Source organism: Chrysochloris asiatica, unplaced genomic scaffold (genome assembly GCF_000296735.1).
Source record: "Chrysochloris asiatica unplaced genomic scaffold, ChrAsi1.0 scaffold00013, whole genome shotgun sequence".
NCBI lineage: Eukaryota > Metazoa > Chordata > Mammalia > Afrosoricida > Chrysochloridae > Chrysochloris > Chrysochloris asiatica.
Genome location: NW_006408531.1, coordinates 18,325,985 through 18,335,115, shown reverse-complemented (window position 1 = coordinate 18,335,115; position 9,131 = coordinate 18,325,985).

The window sequence follows — 9,131 nt, the reverse complement described above, 5'->3', positions numbered from 1 at the left end:
AGTTTGAGGTACTCCTTCTGGTTGGTGAGTTTGTATTTTTTATCACAGCAGTCTCAGAGGGGGATAATAGAGTATCCAAAAGGCCTGCTAGGAAGCTTCATTTTTTTTTTTTTTTTTTACATTTCCAGAAGAGTTTAAAAATCCTCTTAGTTTCCATAACATGCAGAAATCATGTATAATTCCAAAACAAAACCTGCCCTCCATAAAAATATCAACAAATTTTCCAGCAGCAATTCTACAAACTCTAGTGAGGGCAAATAAATCAGCTTATGGAGTTGAAATGGCTTCAGAGAAAGCCTGATTTTCAAGGATTTCAGTAGAAGTTTGATAGTGAATCCAACTTGATAGTGAAGACTAGCAGAGTTAGATTTTAAATAGAAACCAGCCACAAACAAAACTAGATCAGAATTAGTTAGAATGCTCTTTTAAGTCTTTTGGAGGGGTAAAAATTTAACTCAGTGAAGTCTAGACAATCACATGTCCGATAGTTGTTCTCATTACTAGCAGGGAGAAAAGGAACTGCATTTAAATAGACCATGGAATGTAGTCTCATGTTAGACACAGCCAGAAGAAGAACTTTGTAGTAGGTGAGTCTGCTAGCAGAAAGATCTTGTGTCAAGGTGGAATTGAGTAGAGTAGGCACATGTTGTTGAGTGTCGTCAAATTGGTCCCAACTCATAGCGACCGTGTATAGTGTTTCTGAGGACCCAGCCTTGTGGTTCAGACTAACGTTGCAGTACATTATTGTTACTGTTAAGTGCCGTTGAGTTGGTTCTGACTCATAAGGACCCTGTATAGGGTTTCTGAGAAGCAGCTAGTGAGTCTGAATCACCAACCTTGTAGTTTGAACCCACTTTGAGATCAAGTGCTTATCCTACAGCATCACACCAGGACTTCTTGCAATAAATAGGCATCTAAAAAGTTTCCCAGAGTCACATCTGCTGTGGTTTCCACTAGATTGGCAGTGGCAGCCACAGCCCTAAGACAGGAAGGGTACCAAGCTGAAGGCTATAAAAGCCTATGGGTTTTTGTTGTCCTCCATGTTTTCGAACTAGTTTGCCTAAAGCGTTTCCAGATATTTTATGTACAAATAAGAAAAAAAAAAATTGGTTGCAATTAGGAAAACCAAGAGTGAGCATATGCTGTTCATTGACGTCCATTTTATTTGAACTATGGCCTGTCCATCCTCTGGTACAATTTGGAATGAATCTGACTCAACTTTTAAATATTTGTATAAAGATTGAGTCAATAAAGAAAAACTGGAATTGTAGGTTTGACAAAGTCCTACAAACCCCATAGCTATTTCTTAGTTTGGGGTACAAATAAGACAAGAATGGACTCCTAGTGTGGCACTGTAGGAAAAGCATTGGGTTGTAAAAGACAAAGCCAATGGTTCAAACCCATTAGCTGTTCCTTATAAACTGTATACAGGGTCACTATGAGTTGGAACTGACTTGATGGTACTTAACAGCAACAACAACAAAACAAGGATGGAGTCCTGGTATGGCACTGCAGGATAATGTGCTGGATTCCAAGATCTTTCTGAACAGCAAGGTCAGTGATTCAAACCCACTTGCTGCTCCTCGGAAACCCTGTACAGGTTTGTTATGGGTCAGAACTGACTTGATGGCACTTAACAACAACAAGATTAAGAATATCTTCTTTCCATTTAGGATCAATAGAAATGCCTTCTGCAGAAATTAGATGACCTAAATATTTACCAGAAGGTTGACCTTATTGTAATCTCTCTTTAGAAACTTTATGCCCACCAGCAACTAGACGTTGTAACAAAGCTGTATTACAATCAAAGTAGGCCTAATGGGATGTTGAACAAAGTAGCAAATCATCAGCATATTATAGAAATTGGGATTTGTTTGTAAACTGTAAAAAGCTGAAAATCCACATGTAGTTTCTGAGAAAAATAAATCAGAGATTCAATAAATTTGGGGGCATTATAATCCAGTAAATAGTTGATCTTCCCAGATAAAAACAAATACAGACTTTTAGAATATACAGGGATATTGAAAAAGATGCGGCAATAATACACATCCATAAAATGAGTTGCATCTGACAGGACACTAGAAAGAAAGATATTATTAGCAACTCTTGGGAATCTAGCAATAAAGATATGGCTGATTTCATGCAGTTGAACAAATATTCTACTCCTATTTGTTTTATTTATTTTTTCCATTGGAAGAATAGGAGTATCTGACTGGTACAAGCAACAGTTAAACCTTTATAAAGGATATCTGATATGGTAGGAGCTAGTTCTTCTTTTGTATCTTGTTTAAGTACATGCTGCAGAATTTCTGGCACATGTTTACATAAATCTAGTTCAATTTAAATTTTTATCAGTTCAGCTGAAAAAACTCAACTTACATCTGTGGATGTAGTGTCTGATAAGATTTCAAGAACTTGAGAGCAGATGTCAGAAGTGAGAGTACTAGGCTGACCTGAATTTTGGAGAGGTGTCACAAGTACTTGCATAGAGCAAGTTCCTGATTATTAAAGAGAGCCTGCCTCTCTTTACTTAAGAATATTAGGTAAACACAAGAATATTTCCCCATTTCCACTAAATTGCAAATGATAATTTGCAACAAAAATAATAATAGCACCAACCATTCCTCCCATGCACATTACTCAGCTGGGTTCAATAATTCATCGCAATGACCACACAGAATTCAGACATCATACTCAGAGTTTTAGGATTTATTAGGGAAGTTTCTGTTATAGTTGTTAAGTGCCATCGAGTCAGTTCCGACTCCTAGCGATCCTGTATAGGGTTTCCAAACCAGTGAGTTTGAATTGCTAATCTTGCAGTTCAAACCAACATTGCAGTCCATTGCTTATCCTAGAGTGCCACTTAACTGGTTACAATTCAGGGACAGAAATGCTCAGGGTACAATTCTTCCAATCAGAACAGCTATGTCCACAGGTAGGTCTTTCTCTGCCTAGCTAATAAATGCTCATAGTGCACACTACTCTATCATAAACCTCAGCCTGAAGACACTCAGCTTTAGTTCCATGGACCAGCAAACCTAACTTTCCCAAGTGAGCCTCCTGCCCAAAGTAACACAGCTTTACTTGCTTCATGGACTGGGAAGCCCACCACTCATGACTCATGCTCTGGCTTTTGATTTTGCTGTTGGTTCTCTACCACTCCTCTGGTGTGACATGTTTCTATTCCTGGGCTGAAGGGGTTCAATGCATAGGGATCTCAGGGTTCAAAGGAGGTGCTCCACTCCTGGTTTTTCTTTGATGGCAGTGAGATTACCATCTCCCCTTCCTGCTCCTGAGACTACTCATTTTATAGTTGTTGTTTTGCAATAACAATTAACCCTGTAAACTATTCACCACTATCTGTCAGCACCTTTTCCAAACTCCTCTTCCCCAGCTCCATAGGGCAAATGTGTTTGGGAGAATGCTGAAGACTAATGCTAGAAGAGATATGTGAAGTAGTTAACTGCACCATACTATTCTATTTGGATAAAAATATCATCCCAATAGATTGGAAGGAGTAAATCTTCAATAGGAACAAGAGATATTGGGACAAGTTGGGAATTAATAAGCACTTGTTACTGATTGGTGACCCCAACTAATTTTGAGTTTTTAGTACTCTGGGGCAGGGACTATTGTAAACAGGTGAGGTTAATAACAAACAGGGTGGCTCTAATGTTAATTAAAAATGGCAAGTTTTTCTGTTAATAAATATTTTCTCCTTGAAGATTGAGAGCCACAACAGGAAAAGTCCATGTTTGTTCCCGGAACCTCTTCATTCTGGATTAGATTCTAGGAATTTTTTTAAAAAGAGAAGCTATGTCAACCTTTTGTTTATTTGTAAACTTACATTGTTAAATGCTGTCAAGTTGGTTCGGACTCAAAACAACTCTGTATAGGATTTCCACAGAGCAATTTATGGGTTTGAATCACAGATCCTGTGGTTAGCAATCCAGTGATTTTTCTTACAACACCAGTGTTTTTGTTTTGTTTTGTTTTTTACAATAGTTACAAATACCTGTCTTTATGCCATTGGAAGGGCTAGTATTTTCCTTTTGACTAGGATATTGCAGTGGTTGCAATTGAAGACCCATTGATGCATTAGTCTTAGAAACCCTTTCAGTTTCAAGAATCTGGAAAAGTTTATAAATTAAGTTGGTTAGCTTAACAAGAAGCTATCTTGAAGTCTAGTAGATATTGCTTTCCTATGGCTGAAATCTCAAGTTTAAGACTAGCTATGAAAACAGGTTTGAAAGTGCTTCAGGTCAAAGCAAGGTCAGAGTTCAGAAAATTTCTGGAGCAGCTAAGTCTGGTAACTATAAACGATTTCATCTTTATTTTGTTTGTGAAAAGAAATTTTAGTTCAACCAGTGCATGGAGAAAAGGTCTTTGGGATAACCTTTAGCAATTTTTATTCATGTCTTCAGAATCTTGCAACAGATCAGTGACTGCTTTGTCAATATCTAAAGCTAAACTGTCCCTGGTAGTTTTTCTATTCTACCTATTCTAGCCACATTTGGGTTTCCCTTGGGCTAGTAATCATGTGAACAAGCTGATAAAAGTAGGGGAGACCAGGCTGGTAGGTTTCAAAAAAAAGATATTTAATTCTTAAAAAGATATGTAGGAGTCCTCACAGAGTTTAAGAAAATCGTTCACAATTCTACATAATTCTGAGCATGTCCATGGAGCAAAAGGGATACAAGGAGAATCTTCAGCATCGCACCTGGGAGAAAATTAAAAGGACAACAATTACAGTCAAGAGTTTAGTTCTGGTTTCTAGAGGGAATGGGAAATTAAGGTAAAGTGTTATCAGAAGAGTGGAAAGATTAAGAGGGTTTTAAACAGGTAGAAGCTGACAAGTGACCAGTAAGGGTGGTAGATGAAATTTCACATTGTTATTCTTTAGTATCTTTAGTTAATTTAGAGACAGTGTCCCACAGGAAAGTAATTTTACTATCTTGATGTGTTTTAGAGGTCTCAATATATCACACAAAGTAGGTGTTCTACTGGGACTGTTTTATCTTGGAGCCTCAGTTCTCAAACTTTCTGTGCTGAAAAGTTAATTTATCTCTAAGTTCAAAAGAACCCTAAAGTAGCCACAGATTTTCTAATTTATCTGAGAGGGAGGAATGTTATGCCAGACAGACAAGAACATGCACAATAAAGGACCATAAGGCTTGTTCATGTAGTGAGAAGTCCCAAAAGGTGCCTCTAAATCTCCTTATAATGACAGTAAAACAAATAAACTTTTACTTCCAAGAACTAAAGAAATTCACACTAAAATATGAAGAGCTATTAGTGTAAGGAACCAGAGCTCATAGCCAAAGTTTTTCTCTTGTTTCAGTTTTTTGTCTTAAATAATTCCTAAGAATTTGTGGAACTGGTCAGCCAAAGGTGGTTTAGCAGGTACAGAGACCCTGAAGATTGCCAAAGACAGTGCATCTTTCAATTCCTGCTTTTGACACCAGAAATGCCAAAGATAAAAACCGTGTGCTGTATTAGGAGTGAAAGAAAAGGAATTTTATTAATGAATAATATAGCTTTAGTTGGGCAGAGCTAAGTAAAAATACAAAGCATCTTGCCATTCAAGCATAAAGAGGCATCTATATTCATAGAGAACAAAGGAAAAATAGGAGGTTAATAACTGATTATAGATAAGATTAGCTTTGGCTTGAAGCCACTTGAAATATAAATGTCAGTCACTTAGTTAGGAAATAGTAAGTGGTCACATAGGTGAGTGATACCAGCCAGTTTGTTTATAGCTAATTGGAGTCATGAACACATTTTTTCTGGGAATGAATTGTGTACATGTGTGAAGGAACTTTAAAGAGCTAGGTACTTTGCACAAGGAGAGAATTCCCCCAAAGATGTAGGTCTTACTCTTTTTGTTTCTTTTTACTGATTATTCTGAACTGACTTTTAAAGGTCATTGAGTCAGGGTACTTCTCGATGGAGTACACTGGAAGCCTCCTTCCTTCCTTACTTTTCCTCTCACAGCAGCATGCTCCCAGGAAAAAAAACATTAATTTAGGCTGACCCTCAAAATACCCATAGAATAGACTTTTAAAAACTCAAACTTTATGATTATGTATATATAAAAGTTTAAGAGTCTTAACCACTGTCTTGTGTGAGTAAAAACATAATTTTGTAAGTGTCAACCAATCAGAATTTTCTTGTAAGTTCCTCAATTCTCTGTATTTAACCTCTGTGAAACTATTCTTTCATTGCAATGATTTGTTTATAGTTCTTACCACGTACTGCCCAATCTGGAATTGTTTTGTTCCTTCAATAAACCTTTTACTTTAATTTAAAGAGAAACTCTAACTTGCTTGTTGACATATCTCAACATTCTTCTCATGAACAAATGGTTTACATCCTGACCTTTTTTGGGGGAATGTTGGTCTCTTCATTCTTATATCTGATATTAATGCCTCTAGTTTGAATGTCTCCATTTATACCATAGTGAGCAGATGATTGAAAAGACACTGGAAGCTGAAATTATGACAAAGAAAGGAAGTTGATAAATCTTTTTTATGCTTGTCTTTAAAAAAAAAAAAATTCTTTTGCCCATTCCCTTTGCTTCTGAAACAACTATTCTTGCAATAAACTCGGAAGCAAACATGTTCTGCTGACTCTCATGCATTTGGTCGTGCATCCCATTGTTAAACTAATAGCCTTGTTGGATGTCAGCCAAAGGTTACAGGCCTCTCAAAATATTCCTGGAAAAAATTTTTATCACTAAACTGAAGTTTCTCATTAGTAACTCTGTGGTGTCTAATCTGGAAATTGTATGATTAACTCCTTTGCAGAGTCTCATTTGGTTGGGGATAGCAATCCCACAGGGAGTTATTAAAAGTATCACCAAGATAATTCCTTTCTTTGTACTTAGCCCCTGGGGTAAAGGAAATAGATCATTAATTGAGTATTTTATAATAATCATAAATCACTCACAATTATTAAATGACTGTCAAGGAAGATTATTGTTTTAAAAGTTGAGGACAATGTGATTTGGAAAACAAATAAAAATTATGAAAGAATTTCTTACTTTCCATGTTTTTGGAAAAGAAACAGGAAATATGATGTTTTCTCACCCACTCTCTTTAAAGTTGATGTTTTAATATCTCTCTTCAAAACAGTTATCTTACCTTGGTTTTTTTTCTGAAATTATTTAAAAGTTACTTGAATGAAAGAGTTGGTTTTTATGGTAAGGATATAAGGATGAAAACTATGCCAAACCCCCCCCCACACACACACAAAAAAAAAAACAGAATAGAGAAATATTTCACTAATATAATCAAAAACTGTGAGAAGTATCTTTTCTATAATAAAAGAGATGAGACTGTTATTCATGGTTAATGATGCACTGGGGGTGGGAGTTCATAGAGTTGATTCAATTCATTCACTAAATTGAAAAACAAAACAATTTTGATTAGCCAGAACACTTTGCCTTTGGTTTGAGTTGTTGTTAGTGCGGTAGAGAGAGTTAACCACTTACATTTTGGTTAGCAATCTAGTGGTTATCCTACACAATTCAAATACACCAATCTTCTAGGAAAAAGCAATACCAGATAGCTTCCATTATTAGTCTAAATTCACTACATAAAATAGTAGCTTTAGTTGGAAATTTGGCTTCTTAAGTTATACTCATCGTTCTGAATCTTGTCCTGTTTTATACGTCCATCTTCTATTGTGCTTTCCAAAGTATCAACTGTGACTTCCTTAAAAAAATCCTAATCAATAAAGTACATAGTTTCTTTTGAAACCAATCCCTTAGAAGGAAAGGATTTTATAATAAAAAGAACTGTTAGGTTATTCAACTAAATCATTCAGAGTCCTAAATTTGACTAATCACACTGCTTCCTTAACACATACTGAAGGTTGTTGTTGCTAAATGCCTTCAAGTTGATTCCAACTCATATCAACCATATGCACAAGAGAATGAAACACTGCCCAGTCCTGGGCTACCTTCACAGTTGTTACATTTTAGCCCATTGTTGTTGCCACTCTATTAATCAGTCTCATTGAGGATTTTCTTCTTTTTTACTGAACCCCAACTTTACCAAGCAGGACATACTTCTCCAGTGACTGATCGCTCCTAAGAGCATGTATAAAGAATGAGAGACAAAGACTCACCATCCTTGCTCCTAAGGAGGATTCTGACTGTATTTCTTTCAAGACATTTTTTTGTTCTTTGCCAACACCATGATTCGAACATATCAGTTCTTCTGTCTTCCTTATTCATTGCCCAAATTTCACATGCATATGAAGTGATTCAAAATGCCATGGCTTGATTAAGGTGACCTTAGTTGTCAAATTGTTCTGTTTCCTATTTAACACTTTAAAGAGGTCCTTTGCAGCAGATTTGCCTAATGCAATACATCATTTGATGTATTTTTTAAATTAGCTTTTATTGTGACTAAGTGACAGTTTATAAAGAGGATCATTAGTGTTACACTCAGCAAATCCTACACTTTGTTTTATCTCACTGGTTGAAATCTCTTCCATGCAACAAAAGTCATCCCTCTTCCTCCCTGTGGTTTCTATTTCCATTCCACCCTGCTTCCTATCCTTTCTCAACTTTGTCTGTTTATCTGCAAATGTTATATATTTCACCATCCTATTTGAGGAACAGTTTTACTGGGTATGCAATTCTTGGTTAGCAATTATAGTCTTTCAGAGGTTTTATATGTCTTCCTATTGCCTTCTTACCTGTATGGTTTCTGTTGAGAAACCAGACTTTAATCTTATTGGTTCTCCTTTATATGTAACTTTTCATTTTTCTCGAGCTGTTTTCAGGTTTCTTTCCTTGTCTTTGATTTTAGAGAATTTAATTATGTATCTTAGTGGTTTTCTTTTGGGGTCTATTTTGTTTGGAATTTGTTCACCTTTTTGAATGTTTATCTGCTTGTCTTTCATGATGTTAAGGAAGTTTTATTTCAATAGTACTTTGACTGTTTTTTCTGTTCTTTTCTTTATTTCTTCCTGTTTGAAATTCCAGTCAACCGCTATTCTCCTTCATGTTGATCCACATGAATCTTAGAATTTCTTCAGATTTTTCATCTTTTTTTCTGGTTGTTTTTCTAGATTCCTAGTATTGAGAAATTGATCTTCAAACTCACTATTTCTGGATTCCA